At 38.3% G+C, this 24618-nt stretch overlaps 1 pseudogene; it reads left to right on the forward strand.

The window, feature by feature from the left end:
- Positions 1 to 233: 233 nt before the first annotated feature.
- LOC116908223 overlaps positions 234 to 24618 on the forward strand; it is a 68512-nt pseudogene continuing 44127 nt past the window's right edge.

Consider the following 24618-nt stretch of genomic DNA (forward strand, 5'->3'; position numbering starts at 1 on the left):
GTCTTTCTGACAAGATCAGTACCAAATGTATGTAGACATAGGTAATCTCATCATGCATCAAAACTGCAGCAAACAACAATCAAGCAATATCATTAGCATTTAATTTTCCTCACTGAGACTAAATAATTACAGTAAATTTTCAAGCTAATTAGGTGCATGAATCCTAACGATTATTGTCAGGGATGTTTGTTTGACTCACAATAATTGGCTGATGGTTTGAAGTCCCCAAAGACATGTCATCTCAGTTCTCGGGGGCCACTGTCAGCTTCAAGCTTGGTGGCCTGAGACATTTGAATGACTTTGATCACACTCCTGGAGAATGTGGGAACCAGAACAAAGTCAACGTCTCTACAAATGCTGCCAGGCCTGCGGGACTTCCAGGTCTTCGCCCGTTCCATACTTTCATCTTCCCTACTGTCACCAGACCAGAGTTTGTAATGAAATATTTCTATTTCTCCTGTGGCCAAGCAATAATTCAATATGGCTGTTCAATAAAATCAAGACAACACATCAATTCATAATACACAAAACTTTCAGACGGGGTAAAACTTCTGAATATATAAATGTGTTTTAATAATTCCCATATCCACTTGGCTACAAGAGAGACACTCCAATGTTCCATTTAATGCATTATCCACTTCATGACTACAGTTTCTGATATCATGTGGTTTTTACGAAAGTACTACTTCTTAAATTTTATTTAGTAACTGCCTCTGGGAAGCTAACCCTCTGAATAAGACAACACCTGCTGGTTGCATGGTACCAATACTCATTATTCTCCTCACTTTTCCAGGCCTTGTTATACCAAAGTCTGCATGCCTTTCCTTAATTTCTGTGTTCACTTCTGAATGCCGAGGGCAGCCTTGTCTCTTATATACTGGCCAGCTAAGGAAGGTATGCACCTTCTTCACAAGATCATACCACCATACTCTTTTTCCCTGATCACAACTAATCTGTTTTCTTTCACAACAAAATCCTACACAGATTTCCACCTCATTTTTTAAATTATGTTTAAAGTGTTCATCTTCTAGGTGATGGGGGAGGAGAACTAGGGTGGAGAGGGGAGGTGCAGGGGAGGGGAGAATCAGGTATAGGGAGGAGAACAGATATGGGCAGTGGCGGGCTTCTCTAGGACATGCCAAAGACCTGGGACTGGGGCGGAGAAGGCTCTGAGGAGCTATAGGGGCAACTCCAGTTGAGACAAGTAGCAGTTGGGGATAAGGATCCAGAAGTGGCCACTTCCTGTAGCCAGGCAGGATTCCCAGAGGAAGCATAAGGGCAACAACCTACCCACAAAACCTTTGTCCTACAAGATATACAGGGACAAGGTTAGAGCAGAGATTGAGGGAATGGCCAACCAATGACCGGTCAAAATCGAGACCCACCCCATAGGCAATAATCAATCCCCGACACTGTTACTGATACTCTGTTATATTTGCAGTCAGGATCCTAGCATAACTGTCCTCTGAAAGGCTCCCCAGCAGCTAGTGGAAACAGAGACACCCACAGCCAAATATTAGATGGAGCTCGGGGAGTCTAGAAGAAGAGTTGGGAGAAGGAGTGAGGGAACTGGAGAGGACAAGGACTCCACGGAAAAACCAACACAGTCAACTAACCTGGACCCTTGGGGGCTCCCAGAGCCTGAGTCACCAACCAAGAGTGAGCACAGGCTGGACCTAGGCCCCATTGTCCATATGTAGCAGAAATGTAGCTTAGTCTTCATGAGGATTACTGGAGAGAGGGCTGTCTCTGTATCTCTTGCCTGTCTGCGAACCCTGTTCCCCTAGCCCAGTTTTGTCTGGTCTCAGGAGGAGAGGATGTGACTAGTCCTGCAGTGATTTGATGTGCTGAGAGTGTGGAGCCCTGACACGATGTATATGGCGGGGATCCCCCTCCCAGAGGAGAGGGGGAAGGCAAAATGAGGGAAGAATCTGTGTGAGGGGATACTGGTAGGAGGAAGAGAGAACTAATAGTGAGATGTAACATGAATAAATAAATTAATTAAAAAATAAAATCACGCTGTGGTCCTCTTTTCAAACCATTATCATGACTATTTATCTACACTATTTTGTAACTCCCATGAGTCAAATAGTATGGATAGTGCCAGCAGCTGGAGGATTACCCTAAAATGTGCAGGATCTGTTCATAAATGTCTTGAAAACCAATCAAACATAATTTAAGAATGGATTGTGATAATCTAACATACTCAGTGCTATAAACTGGTATTATCTAATAGCATATATTTGGAACTTGACTCTATTTAGTTGAAAAATGATTCAAAGAGAAAGAGAGTTGATGTTTAACTTTTTGGTAGGTGTATTCAGGCAGAAAAGAGAAGAGAAAGCAAATGTGAAAACATGAGCAGACATGAAGTCAGGAATGAGTTGAGCACATGAAATGAACAATGACCAGCCTGATGTGTTTGGAGAGTTGGATACCTAATCTAAAGGAACGAGAGGGAACCGGAGAATTAGGTAGTGAACAGCACACTTGCAAGTAAGAAAAGCATATCTTTCCCCAAACATGAGTATTGAAACATTTAAGGTGAGGTATAATCGGATGAAGTGGAAATTTTCATTTCTTAACAACTCAAATGTGTCATGTGATGTTTTTCTGGAAGCGATCTTGTGGCATGCGATGTTTTGCTCAAACTTGAGCAAAACTTGAGAGGGTATGCAATGTTCATAATGCAATTATAAATGGAACCCCACAAACAGTGAGAGGATGCTTTTGTACCACTACTTCATGTAGCTCTTCACTGGGCTTCACTCAATAGAGAGAAATGTGCCAGAGAATGTCTCCAGCTGATTCTGGGGGCACCGGTTCATGGCAATTTGGCAGAACCTTGCTATTTCTGGTGGATCAGGCTGCAGCTACTAATTTGTATTTGGTGTTTGCTGTTGAACTGCACTACTGGTATTCTGACAACAAAGAGTGGAATTGCTCTGAGGAACTACTACTAAACAGGTAACAACTCCCTTTTCCTATTAAACTTCTTTTCCCCTATCTCTGGTTGGTGAGCTAGAAGGGAGGTTGAAGTGTTTAAGAATTCTAACTAAAGTAGGTTTTGGAAAACAATCAGCCTACAATCAAATTTATTATTAGAAATGCTATGCTAGTTTAGAAGGAAAATTGATTTGGAGATGAGGAAATTTTAAATAAATAAATAGTATTTCCAAATGTTAGGCAGAATATCATTCTGTAACCTAGACTAGGCATCAAGTCATAATTCGGCATCTGTTTCACAAATTCTGGGATTTCAGATGTCTACATATCTTTAAAATGTTGTCAGTGAAAACTGAAATCGGTTTTCATGTATTAGAAAAACTGTGGGAGGTAGAGAAAATTTGACTAAGATCAGTAAAATGCCTCAAACTAAGGGCAGTGAAAAGTTAGTAGAATAGATATTAATGATGATTTCCTGTTTGTTCTATAGGTCATTGGAAGGACTTCTCAAGGCTCAAATGATGTTTATGGTTATAGAGAATATACAGGAACATCTAGCAGGTAAATGCATTTTATTTCAATAATAAAGAGATGTTAGGTTAGAAGTTTTCCTCCTGTCACTGGTCATTGAAACTACTCATGAGAGTAGAAAGCACAATACAAAGTCTATTTGGAAAATAAAAAGTTTAAGAAATAGATACAGGAGCATGTCAAGAGTGGCCAAAAAAGAAAATTACTTGCGAACAATAAATGAAGCCAACCAACAGACAACAAAAACCATGAGAGGACCATCGAATATTGTCTAATAATTCAAATGCTTATGGGGGAGAGATTGAATAGATCCGGAAAAATGAGCAAAACTTACATCAGCATCAGAATCCCAGTAGGTCAGGTCTCACAGCCTAGATCAACAAGGCATGAGGAGGGGGCTTTTGGATTAAAAATCCTGCTGAAAAGCGAGAGATATAAGGGCAGTAGTTTGAACAGTTAAGTGACAATTATTTTTGACAGTCTTGAAAGGGGGCTGAAATGACAACCAAAATTAGTAACTAAGAAAATACAGAAGATAATGGAATAAAATCCTTGTCAATATGACAGAAACTGAGATATTGGTATATAACGAGCTTGATACTAGTTCTATAATTAATTGCCAAACTTGGTACTATCCAACAGAAAATTATACATCTGGAAGTCAAAGCTTGAAAGAGACTTTTTGGAGCTGAAATTTAGCTGCCAGCAAAGCTGCATTTTTTTGGGGGACTATGAATCAATTTTGTGTTATTCCTTTTTTATGTGTATTCCTTTGTGAATGTGTGCAAGTGGGTGGAGCGCAAAGAACAGCTTGTGAGAACTGGTTCTTTCCTGAGTTCCAGGGACTGAACACAGGTCACCAGGCTTTGAGGCAAGCAAGTTTACCTACTCAGTCATCTCAACAATTCCAGTTTGTGTGACTTTTAAAGTTTGTAAGCGCCACTCGCGTTCATGAGTTTGTGGCCTCTTTTCCGTCTTCATATCCATCAACAGATATCTTCAAATTTTCCTCTCATTCTCCACCTTTTCTCAAACTCATTTTCATTGTTACGTCCCTTTTTGTGATCCCCTAATTCTCTATGCCTATGGATTCTTGTGATTAAATTTGGACTGCCAAAAATAATCAAGGATAATATTCCCATCTCAGATTTTCCATGTATATAAAAGCATATGTTATGAAAAGTTCAGAGCTGGGGAAATTGAAGTCAGTAAAGTGATTGCTGTGCAAACGTGAAGACTTAGGTTCAGATCTTTAGTGTATACATGAAAGCCAATCCATAATCCCATCATTGTAGAAAGCGGAAAGAGACAAACCCTTCAAGATGGATTGCCAGCTACATTCCGTGAAGGAGCCCCTGTCAACAAAATAACATAAAACCAGACACTCAACATCAACCTCTGCCCCCATACACATATGTACTAGCATATGGAAATACATGCAGGCATGCATACACATGAGCAGGTATACTCAGACACACACACACACACACACACACACACACACACACACACACACACACACTCCTTCCTTCTCCCCATCTCAGAATGCAACATTTTTGTAAGACCATTATGCTACACTGTACAAAGATGGAAAGATAAAACTAGAAAGGGGCCATACAGTTTCTTAGTTACTTTTCTACTGCTATGATAAAAAAAAAAAAAAAATGACCAAGGTAACTTTTTAAAAAGCCTTTAATATGGTGTTTGGTTTCAAATGGTTAGGGTCCATGTCCATTACTGTTGGGAGTAGGATAGCAGGCAGACCAGCACAGCAGTGGAGTGAAACAACCAGGAGGCAACGGAGGAGTGAGGCGAAGGACTGAAGAGCTGAAGGGGTTGCAACCCCACAGGAAGAACAACAGTATCAACCACCCAACTCCCCTAGAGCTCCCAGGGACTAACCACCAACAAAAGAATACATATGGAGGGACCCGTGGCTCCAGCTGCATATGTTGTAGAAGATGGCCTTGTCTGGCATCAGTGGGAGGGGAGGCCCTTGGTCCTGTGAAGGCTTGATGCTAGGGGAATGCTAGTGCAGGTAGGTGGGAGTGGTTAGGTGGGTGGGGGAGCATCCTCATAGAAGCAGGGGGGAGGAGGTGAGATAGGAGGCTTTCAGAAGGGAAACATTTGAAATGTAACTAAACAAAATAACCAATTAAAAAAATAAAAATAAAGATAAAAAACTAAAAACTAAAAAATAATAAAAAAGAAAAAGAAAATTCAAAACCTACTCCCAGTGACAGACATCTTCAAACAAGGCCACAGACCCTAATCCTTTCTAAGCAGTTGACCAACTTCGAACAAATTATTCAATTAAATGAGCTTATCAAGGTCATTCCCACTCGAACAACCACAGGCAGGTAAATTGTGTCCCCTCTCTACAGAAGCAAAACCAGGTGTCATATCTAAGCAGAAAAGCAGTCAGGAGCTCCACTGGTCTTCGGCATCATTAAGATAGTGAAGTGTATCTATCTCGAGGAGGAGAAGTTTAGGGAACAGTGCCAGTCTATTGCAAAGAAATCAGTGGATGGGGAGAACAAACAAAGTAGCTTAGGGTGGCAACAAAATTCAGTGAAGGTTTAAAAAAAAGCATAAAGTCTTTGTGACATTTACTGCTTAGATTTACCAAGAAGCACTTGGTCAACTGGAACAAAGTTAAAGTAAAGGGGTTTGGGACAAAGACTCATCCTAGGACATGTGCACAACCCTGATATTAATCTCTAACAAGGAAAATTAAAAATAAACTAAAGAAAATAAACAGATGGATTCTCATATCGGGGAGGTCTGAAGAGAATAAAGGGGAATTTGATGAAAGACCCTGGTTAACATATGTTTCTCATATGTTAACTTGTCTTAGCATTAGACTTGGTTATATCTAGTCTGCACAATTTTGTAAAAGACAAACCTGAAGTGGTGGTCATGCTCATAATCCTAACATGTAGAAAGCTAAGACAAGGGGTTATGAAATTCAAGATTAGACATATGCAAGGTAAGACAGAAAGGGAGAGAACAATGAGGAAGTGGGTAGAGAGTGAAAGGGGGAGAGAGTGAGCAAAAGAACCCCCAGCTACAGAGTTATTGTGAGAATCAAAATCAGGCTGGTAACCAAAATGACCCGATAGAATGCAAACTCATAAAAATGGGACTAGGCTGGTTTTTAAGTCCATCTTCCTTCTTCTAACATATACTTCATGCTTACAAATTTTTCATATGTTTATGTTAGTTTCATTTTACAAAACATTTATTTAAATTTATAGCTAATCATCAAATAGAAAAGCTTTCTCATTTTTACACACACACACACACACACACACACTTTACCTTATAATTACTTGACAATTACTTTGTTATCAGGTATCTGATTTGATGAACTTAATTACATCTCCTGCATAATCTGCTCCTGTCAGTTTCAAACTGGATTTCATTATCCTCATTTTGTAAATCTAACTCACTAATACATAAAACCAATTTCGCTGGGAGGGGAAAGCCTGTCAGTCAATGCTCTAGAAAGCTACAATAATAGCAGTTTGTACAATGTGTTTTTGAATTCAGATATTGTGATTTTTGTTTCCTAACCCTTTATCAAATAAGTAATATTCTTGTAGTTATTTCTTAAACTAATTCATTACATTTTTGCTTAAATATTCCATTTGTTTTAGTCTTAACTTCATATGCACACACACACACACACGCACTAACAGACACACACACAGTTGATATAATGACTTTTAAGAAATCACTTAGGCCATCATATGTCTCATAAGAAATTTTGCTAAACTAAAAATGAGAAGAAATCTAAACATTTGAGGGATACACAGGTTTGAAGTCTTTTATCAGATCAGCCTGCCTTTTAGATTTATTTGCTTAGAATCTTGTTAGTCATCCTTTTACCAGGAGGTAACATCTATCTTAAAGTTAATGTGTGTTTATTTGATGTATCAATTGGGTGGATTCTGGTTTTTTAAATCCATTCTGTTAGATGGACTGCCTTCGTACTGGGAAATTGAGACAAGATGAGGTTTATTAGCAAGCATTGTTAACTCGCATACTGTGGTGGTGTGGAGTTTCTGCCCCTTCATTTGATTTACTTGATCTCTTTTATTCATTTTCTCCCACTGTTTGATTATGTTTTCGTAGGTTTCTCTAATGGCTTTACTTATTTCTTCTTTGAGGCTCTAACCTATCCATTCCCATTTTGAAGCCCTCATCTTGTGCATCAGCTATATGGTTTATAGCAGGGTCTTTGACAGTATGGTTGCTAGGATTCGGTGTTGCAATACCCTGGCTGTTATTGATGGTGTTTTTCGGTGGCATCTAAGCATCTGGGGTTAGGATAATTATAAATCTAGGTGTGGATATCTGTTTTTGTCTCTGCTGGGGATGGTTCTTAGGAGAGCACAGTTGCTGTCGGTTGCCTGGTAAGGAAGGCCTCTAAGATGCTGTTTGGTGTGCTGACTGGAGGCTCCAGTCAGAATGTTTCCTTTTAGCTTTTCATCTTTGGTTCTTTGTGAATCTCACATCATGCCCCCTAGTCCAACCCATTTCCCCATACCTCCATACCCACACTCTACCCTTGCAATCTATCCCCCAAGAGAAAACACAAAATAAAATAAAGTAAAATAAGATAAAACAATCTTGCCATGGAAGCTGGAGTGTGTCATGTGTCACACAGTTTGTCCAGACAGCTTTACAGTGAAGATCTGAAGATAACCTACCTGTTTCTCTTATGTTTTGCTTTATTGAAAAAAAAACTCACTTTGATGGAGATAAGATAAAATCTCAAAGTCATTTTAATTTACATTGGTGGCTAGTCATGTTCAGTGTACAGAATATAAGGCATTTGATCTTCTGAGAAGCGTCTTCCCAGAGCATGGGCCCATTGCTAACTGAATTATCTGCCCATTTGATGGTAGTTGTCACTAAGGTCTTATGCTTTTCTAAGTGTCACATGAACACCTGGCAAAGGCTTTGTCACACGATATAGACTGTCTCTTCTCTCAGTTCATTGTTTCCTTTGCTGGCCAGAGGTTTTTTATTTCCTATAATCCTAACAATCAATTCTTTCTTATGTTTCTTAGGCCATTTGAGTCCTACTCCTCAAGAAATCATGCCTAAGCCAATATCTTGAAGAATTTCCCCTAGGATTTCTTTGAGAATGTATTATGATTATTCATTATGGTCTTTGGTCTAGTCGATGTGCTGTGCAAGAATATATTTCAAGCAGCAACTTCTACATTTCCCCCAGCACTCTTGGTTGAAGAAGTTATCATTGTGGAGAATATTTTTTGAGTGTTTTTGACAAAAATAGCTATACCTGAATAGATTTATGCTTGGGACTTCCATTCTTTTACAGTGATCTATGTATCAATTTTTTGTGTCAGTACCATGTGGTTTTAAATACTATATCTGTGTAGCAGAGGAGCTCAAGGTTGTAATATCTCTAGCATTGTTATACATGCTCAGGATTGTTTCGAAGAGGCAAGGCCTTTGGTGCTTCCACATACAATGTAGATTGTTTTTTCCTAGTTCTGTGAGGAATGCTATTGTGCTCATAGTGAGGGTTAGGTTCAATCTGTAGATTTTGTTTGAGAGAAGACTGATTTTTTAAAAACGACTTGTCCCTAAAGCCACATGTATGAGCAAGCTTGGCGTCATTTGGTATTTCCAGCTCTTCTTTAACTCAGTGTTTAGAGTTTCTTTTATGAATCTCTCCCACCTCCTTAGGTTTATTTATTTACCACTTATTTACTTTGATGTTATTGTAAATGGAAATGTTTTCCTGATTTGTTCCTGAGCAACTAACTATTGGTATATCGACAAGCTACTCATCTCGTATCCCGATACTTTGAGGAGTTTGACTAGGAGAGTCTCTGCCGTTGTCTAGAAATACAGCTACATAGTCTTCCATGGTAATTCCAGTTTACCCATTCAAATTTTCATCTTTCTCTTGTCTGTTTATCCTGTACTACACTGATTAAGAATGTTGAAAATCAATCCCTTGCCTTCTTTCTGGATGTGCGTTTATTTTTCTCTCCTTTTCATATGATGCTGGCATCAGTCTGTCATAGATATGCTTTATTAGTTTGAGGCATCAGCTTTTACACTTCATAACTCTGATTTTTATGATGGTGACATGTTCAATTATATACAAAGCCCTTTTTGCATCCATTTAGAAGATCAAGTCATTTTAATTCTTGATTCTATTATATCCTGTATGGTTTATTGATTTGTGTTCATTGAATTATCATTGCATGCATGAAATGAAAGCAAGGATATGATGGCTTATGATGTTTTTAATGCTGTCAAATCAGTTTGTAATTGTTTCATTGAAGAATATTCTGCTCTAGTGTTCACCAAAAAAAATCATATAAAGCTTTCACTATCTTGTTTATGTTGTTCTTATCAAGTTTTCATAACAGGATATCATTGGCTGCATAGATTGATCAGGAAATGCTCCATCCACTTTTATTATATGCAATAATTCGTTAGTCCTTCATCACAGGCCTGGCTGAAATAGCAGTGGATCCATCCTGTACAATGTTTTTCTTTATTGGAATGCTATTATGGCTTCAATGTCATTGTCTTATTACTTAAGACATTTTAATATCTTCTTTGTTCAGTTTTAATGAGACATGTACTTCATTTTCTTCTATATTTTGCAGTTTATTGTCATATGGCTTATAAAAAATTCTCTAATGAAATTCCAGATTTTAGGACTGTTGAAGTTTGTTGTACAGTTTAATTTCTTGACCCTTATACTCACTTTTTAATATCTAGTTCACTTATTTCTCTTATTGATCTTTATTATTAACTTTCTGCTATTGATTTTGGATTTGATTCGTTTTTGCTTTCCTACATGAAAATGCATTATTAGGTTTTTTTTGACATAATATTTTGTTTAATGAAATCAAGAGCATTATTGATGCATGAAAATAAATGAGGTTTGCTCCATTGTGGAGCCATGAATATCATCAAATAAAACATCAAGACCTTGTCATAATAGCAAATTAATATCTGATGCTATATGATATAATTGGGTAAATTGGTAAATTTCAAACTTACTACAAGAAGGCAAAAAAACATAAAGCAGATAAACACAGTTTCACATCATAAGGATCTTGGTACTACACTGAGTGATTGCCCCGGGTTCCTGCTCACTAGCCTTTCAATTAGTAATTAAAAACAAATTGAACAAAAGACAGACTAACATACCCTTTCAGAATCACCTGGTTTTTATCTGCATTACATTCTTTAGGCATGACTAATGTTAAAATATGAATATGCAGGTGTATTTTTGCTAAAATATTTGTGGGTCTTTTGCCAATCTCTGTCTTAAACCTATCTCTGTTAAAATTAACTATACCCCTCAATGACTCTTCCTTCGATATGTTTAAATCTGATTCACAAACAATATTAAGAATATTGTAGGATCATTTTATGTTTATGTTTTTAGGGTTACTTTATTCTTTTAATGTTAATATTACCTGTAAAACCTATGGATCATATCTAAAAATTGATAACCAAACAAATGTTTTTTATCTTGATTTCCACTGAGCTAAATTAAGAGTCCACTCAGAAACAGGATTAATGTTGTATTTGTCACTCTGACATTTATAAAATATTTTAGCCATATTTACACACTATATAATTAGAACTTCATCCTGTAATTAGGATGTATGTAAATTAGTTGTTTTTGTTTCTTTACTGTCTTCTGTTTTTTGTTTTTTGTTTTTTTTTAACTTTTTCTTAAATCCTAATTGGCTTTTTTTTTAAAGCAACAAGCAAACAAAAGATTTTTTTTTATTTCTACATGTCTCATTCTCTATCTTTAGATAAAGCTCTCCTTTTTTCTCTCCTGAGATATTCCTTGAAATTATTTGGAGACAGGACAATAACAGAGGTTCTTTTCTGCTCTCACAGGTAATTATATTCTTACCCCAGAGAAAATAGGAGAGTTTCTCAGTAGTTCTAAGGGGTTCTGTTTTACTAAACTTCTTTATAAGCTCTAAAAGAGAATGACCAGTATAACCAGAAAATTTAAGACCAACATTTAATTTAAGGAGATAATGGAAGGAGACTCAGAAGTTTAAGGCCAGGCTAAGCTACAGAAAGTTTTATTTCAAATACACACACACACACACACACACACACACACACACACACACACACACACGAATGTGCATTCATGTAATTAACTTAAGGACTGACTGTAACAGCCAAGTTAATCTACCTAGTCTACAATAATCAACTCTATAAATGGAATTCCAGTGCATTTTAATGATGCGATTACAGCACTGTTTCAATGAACAAATCAATGAATTCAAGTAAGCATTTGCATTTGTTATAAGACACTCAATTTACAAAGGGGAGGGGCTTCATAAATCTGTGAGTTTCCCTTAGTAATTTTATTTTTTTGGCATTACTCCTCTTAATAAAGTGATGATACAATGGCTCCATGATATGATTAAGGGGAAGATTGTTATGGTACATAGGAGAGAAAGGCCAGCCAAAGGCATCCGGAAGAATCCAGCGCAGAGAAAAAAAGAAATAGACCAAACGTGATCAGCAGACTGCACATGGCCAGGGCTACCTGTGAGAGAGGGGAGAATAGCAGGGGATAGAGAATAGCAAAAGCAGAGTGAGAGAAGCAGGAGCAGAGCACGGAGAGAATAGCAAGAATAGCAGGGTTATAAGGAGAGAAGGAAGCAAGCCTGGGAGCTGAAGGGAGAGGAGGGAGGAGAAGGGAGGAGGAGGGGAGGAGGGGAGGAGGAGGAGGGGAGGAGGGAGGAGGGGAGGAGGGGAGGAGGGGAGGAGGGGAGGAGGGAGGAGGGGAGGAGGGAGGAGGGGGAGGGGAGGAGGGGAGGAGGGGAGGAGGGAGGAGGGGAGGAGGGGAGGAGGGGAGGAGGGAGGAGGCAGGGATGCAAAACGGTCTTTAAAATGTGTCATTGAGCATTCCTGACACTGAGGGAGCCTGGAGGTCAGTATGAGTTCCATATATTAATAGGTACCACAGGCAGCTTGTGTCCTATCTGCCAGAAATAGAGGAAGTGAATGATTCCTTATGGTAGAGGGGAACTGTTTTCACAAGTTCCTAAGGGATTCTGGCTTTGTCTAACTGCCAGAAATCCTCATATAAATCAGGTTGAGCCCATTTCTGGATTTTTGAACTGTTCTTTGAAGTTCAGGTAATTGAAGGGATTTGGGGAGGGGATGACAGTTATAACCAGAAATGTGACCATATCTGCTTATTGACATATTGAACAGTTCAACCTAGCCATTGCACCTGGTGTAATTTATAATTTTATTGGTCAAATGGTTTAAACTATATGAATAAAAATAATAGTAAATTGTCTTGATATACAAGGCATCCAAATGGATTTTTCTTTATATACAATTAAAATAATATCTCATTTTTTTAGATATGAACCTAGCCTTTAACAGCTGAGCCATTTCTTAGAAGAAAAGTGAGAAGAGCCTCGAATACATGGGCACAGGGGAAAACCTGCTGAACAGAACACCAATGGCTTATGCTTTAAGAGCAATGATCAACAAGTGAGACATTATAAAGTTGAAAAATCTTCTGTAAGGCAAAGGACACTGTCAGTTGGACAAAACATCAACCCACAGATTGGGAAAAAATCTGTACTAATCCTACATCAAATAGAGGGCTAATATCCAAAATATACAAAGAATTCAAGGAGGAAAACTCCAGAAAACCAAATACCCCTATTAGAAAATGGAGTACATTAATTACCCTTTGTAGGGATGGATTTATGGAAAGATACTGTGTAAATTTGGTTTTCTCATGGAATATCTTGGTTTCTCCATCTATAGTAATTGAGAGTTTTGCTGGATATAGTCATCTGGGCTGGCATTTGTGTTCTCTTAAAGTCTGCCTAGGAACGTCTGGAGTCTCTTGAAGTCTGGTGTAATTCTGATAGGTCTGCCTTTGTATGTTATTTGACCTTTTCCCCTTACAGTTTTTAATATTCTTTCTTTGTTTTGTACATTTGGTGTTTTGATAGGTCTGCCTATTTGTATGTTATTTGACCTTTCCCTTCAGTGCATGAAAAGTTTTTTCTATAAGTTTTTAATATTCATTTTCTTTTGTTTTGTACATTTGGTGTTTTGATTATTATGTGACAGTAGGAATTTTTTCTGATCCAATCTATTTGGAGTTCTATAGGTTTCTTCCTGTTTACCTATGTTGTCCTGTATTTCTTTAAGAGAGTTATTTATGTTCTTCTTAAAGTCCTCTATTCTCATCATTAGATGTGATTTTAAATCCAAATCTTGCTTTTCTGGTGTATTGGGATATCCAGTACTTGCTCTGGTGGGAGAACTGGGTTCTGATTCTGCCAAGTAGTCTTGGTTTCTGTTGCTTAGGCTCTGGTCTTGCCTCTAGCTATCTGGTTATCTCTGATGTTCTTTGGTTTTGCTGTCTCTGACTGGAGCTTGTTTCTCCTGTGGGCCTGTGAGCCTGTGATGGTAGGAGTGAGAGCACTCCTGGGAGATGCTCTCTCTGGCAGATTTAAAGTTCAGAGGGCTGTCTGATAGCCTTAGATCTGGGCCCAGATGCAGACCAGATGGGTCCTGTCCCAAACTGCTCAGAGCTTCCTGTGCCCTGTGCTTTGGATGTAGGAGTGGGAGGGTAGGAGTGGGAGCATCTTTATTAGAAGCAGGGGGAGGGGGTATAGGAGAGAAGGGAAAGGGGATAACATTTGAAATGTAAATACATGAAATAGCCAATAAAATAAATGAATTAATTTAAAAATTTGTGATAAGGATGAAAAAATGGTGTACAGAGCTAAATAGAGAGGAATTTAGAATAGCTGAGAAGCACTGAAAGAAATGTTCAACATCTTTAGTCATCAGGGATGACCCTGAGATTCCACCTTATACCAATGAGAATGGCTAAGATCAGAAATGTAGGTGACAGCAGATGTTGGCAAGGATATGGAAAAAGAGGAACACTCCTCCATTGCTGGTGGGACTGCAAGCTGATAAAACCACTTTGGAAATCAGTCTGATGGTTCCTCAGAAAATTGGAGATAGTTCTACCTGAAGACCCAGCTATTCCACTCCTGAGCATATACCCAACAATTCTCCAACATGTAACAAGAACACACACTCCACTATGGTCATGGCAGCCTTATTTATAATAGCCTTACACTGAAAACAACCCAGATGTCCCTCAACAGAAGAATGGATACAGAAAATGTGGTCCATTTACACAATGGAGTACTACTCAGCTATTAAAAACAATGACTTCGTGAAATTCACAGGCCAATGGATGGAACTAAGAATATCATTCTGAGTGAGGTAACCCAGACACAAAAGAACACACATGGTATGTATTCACTGATAAGTGGATATTAACCCAAAAGCTCACAATGCCCATGATACAACCCACAGACAATATGGAGTTTAGAAAGACCAGGATGTAGATGCTTCATTGAGTGGGGAATAGCATGATCATGGCAGGTGGAGGAAGAGGGGGATCTAGGAGAGAGAGAGGAGGGGGAGGAAATATGGAGGGATAGAACCTTTAGAGACCACCTCCATTAGATTGGCACAGACCCCAGTCATGGAATGGGGCCCCCACCCATCTCAGAGTTTTTAACCCAGATATGTTCCTGTCCAAAGGAAGATCTGGGACCAAAAAAAAAATGTGGAACAGAGACTGAAGGAAAGGCCAACCAGGGACTGCCCCACCTTGGGATCCATTGTGTCTGCAGACACCAAACCCAACACTGTTGCTATGGTCAACAGGGCTTGCTGACAGGAACCTGGTGTGGTGGTTCTTTGGGAGGTCTGGTCAGCAACTGACCAACGCAGATGTGGATGTTTGGAGCCCACCATAAGTTTGAGCTCAGGGAACCTGGTGGGGGACCTGGGGGAAGGACAAGAGGAGCAGAGGTGGATTGCAACCCCACTGGAAGAATCACCCAGTTCTCCAAGAGACTAGACCACCAAGCAAGGAGTGTACCTGGTGGAATCCATGGCTCCAGATACATATGTAGCCAAGAATGGCCTTGCCTGACAGCAACAGGAGAGAAGGCCCTTGGTTCCAGGATGGTTTGATGCCCCAGCTTAGGGGGATGCTGGGGTGGTGGGGCAGGAAAGTGGGGAGTGAGCATCCTCATTTAGGCAAATATGGGAGGGGGTTGGTGGAGGGGGATTGGGAAGTGGGATATACTTTGTGATGTAAATGAATGGATTGATTTTAAAAAAAGAATGTTTCTAGGATTGCCCAGGTGACTCTGGGCAGTATGTGACTTTTGTGAGCATAATTTGCTTACTGTTTCAATGGTAATAAAACAATCAATCTTGATTTCTAGCACACAGTCATACTTCGTAATGAATGTGATCAAGGCTGAGAGAGGAAGGTACCATTAGGCCACCACCCAAAATTACAATTTCATCTATTCCCTGGTCACTAAGGTTTCCAGATTTCCTCAAGCTTAGTACTTTTGTTTTCAATGTCTGAAGCTTTTCAATTCTCCTGACATTTTACAAAAGCTCAGATATTTAGGTTGTTTTGTTTTTTTTTTTGAGTTGTTGAAGAATTAGGTGAATTCTAAGATTTCCAAATGGTTTTACACAGAAATGTTGTACTAACCACATCAGGTGGTCAAACTACTTTCAACCATCTCTGACCTGATCTTTACCCAATTATCTCATAAGTGGTGTTTGAACACCATGGGCATTTCTATCCAAACAGTTTCATGGAAAAGTCATGATTGCTGTGCATTAGAACAATGCTTTATTTCCTCTAACTTGTCACTAAACTCAGAAAGAGATGCATACTCTTAGACTGATGCTACCATTTTATGTATAAATCTTTTTGATATTGTAATATAATTATCGTGTGGAAAACTGGGGACAAAGAATCATTTCTGTCTGGCAGCATTGTGGTACTCTGATTTATATTTCCTCTATGTTCATTGTACACATGTTGTATTTCATAGAGATACTGTCTTCCAGTTATATCATGTCTATACTCGGTATCATCCATTTCAGCTTCCATAGTCTCCCTTTCCTATCTCTCTTCACATTTATCTCCCCTTATTTCCTCTGTTTTTTCATATTCTATGTACACAAATATGCATATATACATAATTTTCTGTATATATAATGATTTTAGAACCCGTAAGTAAGAGAAAGAGTAATATTAACTTTCTGCATCTGGCATACTTCACTTACTATGATTGACTGTAGTTGTTTCTATTTTCATGAAATGACATTATTTCATCTTTCCTTATGGCTAAATGAAATCCCATCGTGTATATTGTGTATTTGCACCAAATTTGTGCATCTCTTTGCCTGTTGATATACATAAAAGCTGATTCCATAACTTCTATACTGTGAACACCGCAATGATAAGCACAGATATATAGCATCTCTGTAGTACATTAAATTAGAATCCTTTAGAAATATAAGAAATATAGCCAGGATTGTATACTTGTGTAATCTGTAGTTCAATGGATATATGTTAATGTTTAGGAGCCACCATAGTGATTTCCGTAGTGACCGTATAAGTTTGCCTTCCCAGCATCAGTGGATATGGGGCTGCCTTTTGTCCAAATCCTCTATGATATTTGTTAGTTTTTATTGTTGTTTGCATTCTTAATGATAGCCATTCTGAATGGAAAGCAACTAGTCTTGGTGTAGTTTAAATTTGGATTTTACTGATGCCTATGTGCTAATTGCTGGCTAGTTTTATGTCCACTGACTGAAACTATAATTATCATAGGGGAGGGAACATCAACTGAGAAAAGAACTTCATAAGGTCAGGCTTCAGGCAGGCCTGTAGGGCATTTTCTTAGCGATGGATGTGGTAGGGCCAAGCCCATTGTGAGTGGTGCCATCCCTGGACTGAGGGCCTGGGATTCTATAAGAGAGCAGGCTGGGCAAGCCATGAAAGCAAGCCAGCAAGCAGCATTCCTCCGAGACCTCTACATCAACTCCTGCTTCCAGGATCCTGCCCTGTTTGAGTTCCTTCCCTCACTGCTTTTGATGATTGACTGTTACATGGAATTGTAAGTAAAATAAACCTTTTCCTCCCAGAGTTGCTTTTGATCATGGAATTTCATCACAATGGTAACCCTAACTAAGACATATTAAGATTTATTGTTAAAGATTATTTGCTATTTGTTCGTCAACTGTTAAGAACTGACCATTTCCTTAGCCCGTTTCTTTCTTTCTTTCTTTCTTTCTTTCTTTCTTTCTTTCTTTCTTTCTTTCTTTCTTTTTTAACTTGAGTATTTCTTATTTACATTTCGAATGTTATTCCCTTTCCCAGTTTCCAGGCCAACATTCCCCTAACACCTCCCCCTCCCCCTCTATATGGGTGTTCCCCTCCCCATCCTCCTCCCATTGCCACCCTCCCCCCAACAATCATGTTCACTGGGGGTTCAGTCTTAGCAGGACCAAGTTAGCCCATTTCTTGATTGGGTTGGGGGGCATTAATATTCTGAGTTCTTTGTGTATTCTAGATGTCAATCCTCAGTGAGAGGTAAAACTAGCAAAGAATTTTTTTTCCATTGCTTAGTCTGATGCTTTATTCATGTGATAAGTCTTTCCTTTGCTGTGTAGACATTTTATGATTGCATGAATTCCTGTTTGTCAATTTCTTGCTTTATTTTCTGAGCCAACAGAACACATTCAAAAAGTCCCGCCTATGCTTATTTCTTAAATATGTCCCCTTATTATGTATAGCTTCAGGGACATAAAATGATAAAACCTCTGTGATACTTAGGTTAGTATTGTCAAATTGACAGATTCTAGAATCAAATGGAAGTTTGGCAACCAGGTGTTCCTGAAGATATGTCGTGATTATAGTACTTACACTGGAAATATCTACCTACAGTGGGTAGACCTATTCTACTGGCCTGCGATCCTGACTATAAATGCAGAGAAAGAGAGAGAGCTGAGCAACACCATTCATTCACTGCTCTCTCTTCTTTCTGATTCTGGATGCCATGTAACCAGATGTTTCAGGACCCTTCTGCCTTGATTTCCTCACAGTAATGTATTCCTGAGCTGTGAAACAGAATAAACTATTTCTCCATTAAAGTATTTTTGTCAGCATAATCTGTGACATCAACAGGAAAACAGGACAACCACTTCTGGGGAAGTTTGGCATTCCATATAAAATTGATCACAAATTTACCATGTAGCCTAGAAAATTCTATATTTAGGTATTTAACTAAGAGTGATTCAAAATGAAAACTCATGTCTACTCAATGACTCTATTAGTGATAGCAGAGAACTGGTAAAAATAAATCTAAACACTCACAAAATGTGCGTAGATACATTGTGACAGTAGGATTGAAGTACTACACAGAACATTATAATCTGTAAATCCCATCTCACATGCTGACAATTTTTTTAAGTTTAAGAATATAGAAATATTAACTATTCTGATTTGATCATTACACATTGTGTATATCCATAAAATGATCACAATGTACTCAGAAATCTGTATAACCAAAATGTTATTTTTAAAAGACAGACAAAATAGCTTTAGTTCTAAAAATTATAGATAGAGCATCATTAAAATTCAAAAGCATTTCCTGAGTCAACTAAGCTGGACACAAGAAAGACCCTATTTCATAATTAAACACACAGGATGCCCTGAAAATAACTCGTCTAGCCTACATTGGCAGGAAAAAGGAAAAGACAAATGGCTGCCTGGAGCCAGGGAAGGGACAGAGACCTGACAGGAAAGGTCAATAAGCAAACACTGGGACATGGAAAGTCTATATTTTATCCTATCGATGATTATATGAACATATAAGGAAATGGTATGTTTTATTATATATAAAGTATACCTCAATAGAGGTACATTTTTAAAGGAAGGAAATGTTTAACTTAGAAAATACTTTATCATATACAGCTTGTTTAAAAATAGACTAAAAAATAACAGCTATTATAATAGCTGAAGCAAGAAACTCACAGTCTTAAAAAATAAAAAGCAATAAGGGGGAACGCATAATGAGTAGTCTAAGAGCATGCAGTCTGTAACAGAATGGTCAAATCTGAAAGGCAGCTTTTCAACCAACAACATGCAAATTACACTAGAATGATGTCTAAAACATTAAGTATAATAGAATTTTGAAATAAAAATTCTAGCGTTCTGAGAATAATAAAAGTGGGGCTCTTACACTAGCACATATGCGAATGTCTTAAATTCTAACTGCCTTCTTATTTAGTACTAGATGACAAACATTGGCCATGGATTCAAAGGTTTCTGCTCGAGGTCCCCTTCACTGTCAATATGCCAAATCATTTAAAGCTCAGCTGCTTTAACTATGTATCAAGTATTGGGCTGTATTTCCTATATCTCAGATATACATTAACTATTCAATAACACTGATATATTTGAATTCCTGAGTGACTATCTGCTTTCATACTAAAATGTCTGCTTGTCTCAATGCAAATGCTATTTCAATTCAGTAAACAATTAAAAAAAAATCCTATTTACTCTCAAAGCCATGACCCACGTACTAGGTCTTGCTCGACAGCACACACAGTCCCTGGATTAGCGGAGCACACTGTGGTATTAGTGTTGGTGTCTAACGTGTGGCAATCATGAGGTGACCACTGACGAGAGTATGGAGTATTTCCACTGATACAATAGGGATGGTGTGTGAGGTAGACCTAAGGTTAAAAGCACAGACACACACAATGGTCCAGTGACTGTAGAAATTGAAGCATGGCTGCTTCTAGTTGGCAGTGACTTCTGTGTTCCAGGTGTGGATGGCTATTCATGGCCTACTCCTAGTAGCAAAAATCTAACACTCAGACTTATCCCAATTAACTGTTGCTTCAGGGTCAAAGCTTTGGATGCTCCTGCTACAAGCATTCCTTCATTGAATTTCGTACAGATACTTAAAGAGCGTTCATGTTGCAGGTCTTGGGAGCAGGTATCTGTGGAGTGACAGCAGCTCGACTACTCACAGCATTGCCTTATTCCTGGTACTGGAGCAGTCTTAAAGTTAAAGTGTGCAAATCTCTGTGGGGTGTACTGAGTGATGGCTGAGACCTCTAACTCCACTTCAACACAAGCTTCTAGGTATTGTCTGAGGAATGTTAAGCTGCCTGGAGTCTGTGCAAAGGCTACTTGCTGAGATCCTCTGTAGAAGTCAATGTGGTCTGATATGGCATCCATCAGATGGCTGGCACTGTGTTCATAGCCATCTGTAGATCTTTCATATGAATAATCATTGCAGATGCACTTTTTGTATAATAGTTTTATTATCGTTTCATTGTGTTTTCATGGGTCGTCATTTGGAACTGAGCCTTCCTATAGACAGACTACTGAATCTGTTTTTAGGACAATGGAGATTAGTATTTTGTCCTCTGCAATTTTGCTGCATTTTGTTTTCTTTCCTCTTCTTATCTTGTGTGTGTGTGTGTGTGTGTGTGTGTGTGTGTGTGTGTGTGTGTGTGTGTGTGTGCCCTTTGGGTCATCTGTCTTTATGTTCACTTGCATTTTCTTCTTCTTGATGAAGTTGCTTCTTGAATGTGTCATATGAATTTAAATATATTTACTGCCCTTGCCACCAATTTCTGCTGTATTCTTTACTATATTTTCTTTTCTTAAAAAAGAAAAAAACCAACAATTAGAGGTGTGTGTGTGTTCATGTGTGTGTGTGTGTGTATACACAATGATGTACATGAAAGCGTTAGAGAATTTGAAGGAGTTCGTACCCTTTGTACTATGTGGCTTCTAAGGAGATTAAATTTAAGGATTGACAGCAAGTTTCTCTCTTAGTTTTTTCAACTTGATACAAAGTAAAGTCACCTGAAGTGAGGAAATGTTAGTTATTATTTATTTAAAATAAATTGCACATAGAGCATATATTGGAACTGCATGTATGTGCCTTATCTTAACATTTCCTTGTGATCCTTTAGTGTAATTCTGACAATTTGATGTGGTTGCTATATTTAAGTACTTCAAAAATGAAAAATAATTGAGATAGGTTAATTTATTCTTATTTAAGCCCATAGACACAATATGGAACCAAAATTAAATCACTGTCCTGCACTAAATAAGAAGAAACAAAGAGACCCATCTGTCCATTGATCTGATGCATACAATAGAGGTTTTCAGTCCTTTGTTCCTAATGCCTCATCAGGTAGTCTGAAAAAAATGAATCTGAACTGCAGTAAACAAACTACAGAACCTGCCTGTCATTTGTGAATACAGTCTTTACAGAGAAGTAAGATGTGCAGCTCTACCCTTTCTCAAGAATAACAGACTAACAGACGGTAGATCCATTTCTTTGTTTGTGGTTTTTAGTTGCTATTTCCAAAAGAGGAAACTTCGGTAAGAATGCGGAGTAGTTAAGATCTTAAAAATAACTCTGCCTTCATATCTATAAACAACATTAAAGTCACTGCTTTCTTGATGCCCCATACATAAGATGAGTACTTAAATGAATAAACTAGTAATTCTAGGTAATTCTAGTCATTTTTGTAATTGGTAAATAGAAGCAACATTTATTAAGTCATAAGGAGGGTGAAAGAAATCTTAGCCATTGGCTTTCTTTATACTCTTAACTGGAGTTTGTATTGTATTCTTAAAACACACAATCAGGATATTTTGTGTACTGTGTCACTGTGTATAGTAGTTGTTTAAGAGTAAAAGCCTGGGAACCAGAGACCTGGGCTTCATCTCAATCTACTCTTTAGTCTGAGTGAACTTCAGAAAGCCCCTTAACTATTCACAAGCCTGGAATATCCAAGAACATAATCTTTTAAAGATAATAAGGGACAGACTTGGATGTCCCTGATCCTCCTTCCTTCCATAAAGATGTTTCAGTGATGAAGTCTGGTAAAATTTTGAGAAACCTGGAAAACCGGACTTCTTGAAGCCATATTTCAGCCATAAGCTCCCTTTATCACTATATAGGCCTATTGGGAGCACTGAGAGCCCTCACCCCATACAGAGCTCTGTCTTACCTAAATCAAAGTACTACCAGGCTATATTTGGGACTAACAAGGACACTGAGGACAAGGGGAGCTTGGTCAGCACGTCATCGCTGAGTCATTTGTCCTGGTTCAGTATGGGATGAATAATAGCAAACTCAAAATTCTCAACTTTTCTTGGGGAAGGAAAGAGTCCCAGTGTTTTGGATTCTGTCTTGCTCGTGTTGGAGAGCTGATAGTACCTGAACTGTAACAAATGCTTGAGGGGACAAAAGCTCTCTCTGAGCAGCAAGCTGTTCTAGGGAACACATGGATGACGGATGGAGGTGGTTTTAAAAGTAGTAGAATATATAAGAAAGGAAATAGACCAGTAGATGGCTTGGTAAATAAAGGCACCTTTTTAATGTTCTGATACCTATATTTGACTCAGGTTTGCATTTGAAATATTTACAAATTTTAGAGTAGTGACTCTGAAAGTGGAAAGAATTCTTAACTATGCAAATTAATGATCTGCATCCTCCATGCCTAGTCTAGGTCTTGCAGGCTGTGCTTCGGTCTGGCCTGGTGAGTTCTCGAACTCTAAACTCTTACAACTGCACTATCCCCCATGACCCAGGTCTAACCTCAATCATGTCTGTGTGCGTCGGATTAACCAATAGAAGTTCTAGGAACATCTCCCTCCTATAGGGTAGTGTTGGGAGCACAAAGATCCTTGTGCTACCCACAGATCACCAGGAACACCAGAAATATTAAGCATACATTATCATTTCCAAAGAAAAGATGGAGAAAAACCTTGTTTTTCCACCCAAAAGACTGGAATGGGAGATGATTACTAGCTGGTGAGCATTTTACAAAGGGCCAGGCTATATCAATTTCTCACAAATAGGACTAGAGCTGGCTAATAGTCTAAATGACCCTTATAGTATCTGTATAGCCAGGGACTCCCTGAAGATCCCACACAGGAGTGGAGGTGGCTAATAGCCCAAATGACCTCTATGCTATCTGTGTGACTGAAACCACTTTCCCTAGAAAGAAATATACTTAAGATAGTATATGTAGCCTATCTCTTTAGAACCAGTCTTCTTGGAAGAAACAGTATATTCTCTGAGTTGAGTTTTGATGAGTTTAGTCTACTTGTGCACTGGGAATTGTATTACACCAGAATTTATTTTTTCAGAATTGTACTGTTTTAAAATATGCTGACAATAAACCACCTGGCATCAGACTCCAGAAGTTTGATCCAACTTGGCTGACTAAGCCAGTCTAAATCAAATTTTCCTTCTTGTCTCTTCATGGATCATTTCTCTGCCTGCTGTGGCACTTGAAGGGGCCTCCTGCAGCGTAGAACCTTTTGTGTCAGCCTAGGCAGAGACGGCCCATTGTCCTGTTCCCATGCTCTTATCCATACTGTTCAGTTGGAATTGCCCTGTTCCTCCAAATAATAATCAACACTGAGTGTCTGAAGGATTAACTTGCCAAGTCCTCACATTTGATCTAAAAACAAATAGAACTTGAGCAATAACAGAAACAAAACAAAACTTTTGGTGAAGAGAGTCAGCCTGGAATCTCACATTAGACACACAAAGCAACAGAAGTTCCCATGTCTATATCCCATTGCTAAAACAAAATAAAATGAAATACCAATTTAGTATGTCCCTGTTAAACACACCAGTTCCAAAGAGGTGTTCTCCAATAAGAATTATCTAGATGAACCCCATAACACAATTTAAAAGAGCAATCATAAATTTCATCACAAATTTCAAGGAATTTAAAGACATCATGAATAAAGAATAAACATCTCAATGAATTTTAAAAGAATAGAAAAGGCCATCCAGCAACAAGCCCAACTTGGGATCCATCCCATGGACAAGTACCAAACCCTGACACTATTACTGATGGCTTATGTAACTAAATAATTCAGAAAATAAGAACAACCAACTGAAACCAACAGATGTATAGAAATAAAAGAAAAATGAAGATAAAAAATTAATAAAAATGAAATTTTAAGAAATGCAAAGAATCATTGAATCTGAGACACAGTTTTTGGAAAAGAAAAATCAAATAAACAGATTATTACCAAAGTTAAACAACAACAACAACAACAGTTGGAGGAAGAGGAGTAGGGGATGAAAAGGAGACACAAAAAAGGGGAAAAAATGACATCACAAAATTTGCAGGTAAATGGACAGAACTGGAATAAGG

This window comes from Rattus rattus, chromosome 8 (assembly GCF_011064425.1).
Source record: "Rattus rattus isolate New Zealand chromosome 8, Rrattus_CSIRO_v1, whole genome shotgun sequence".
Classification (NCBI taxonomy): domain Eukaryota; kingdom Metazoa; phylum Chordata; class Mammalia; order Rodentia; family Muridae; genus Rattus; species Rattus rattus.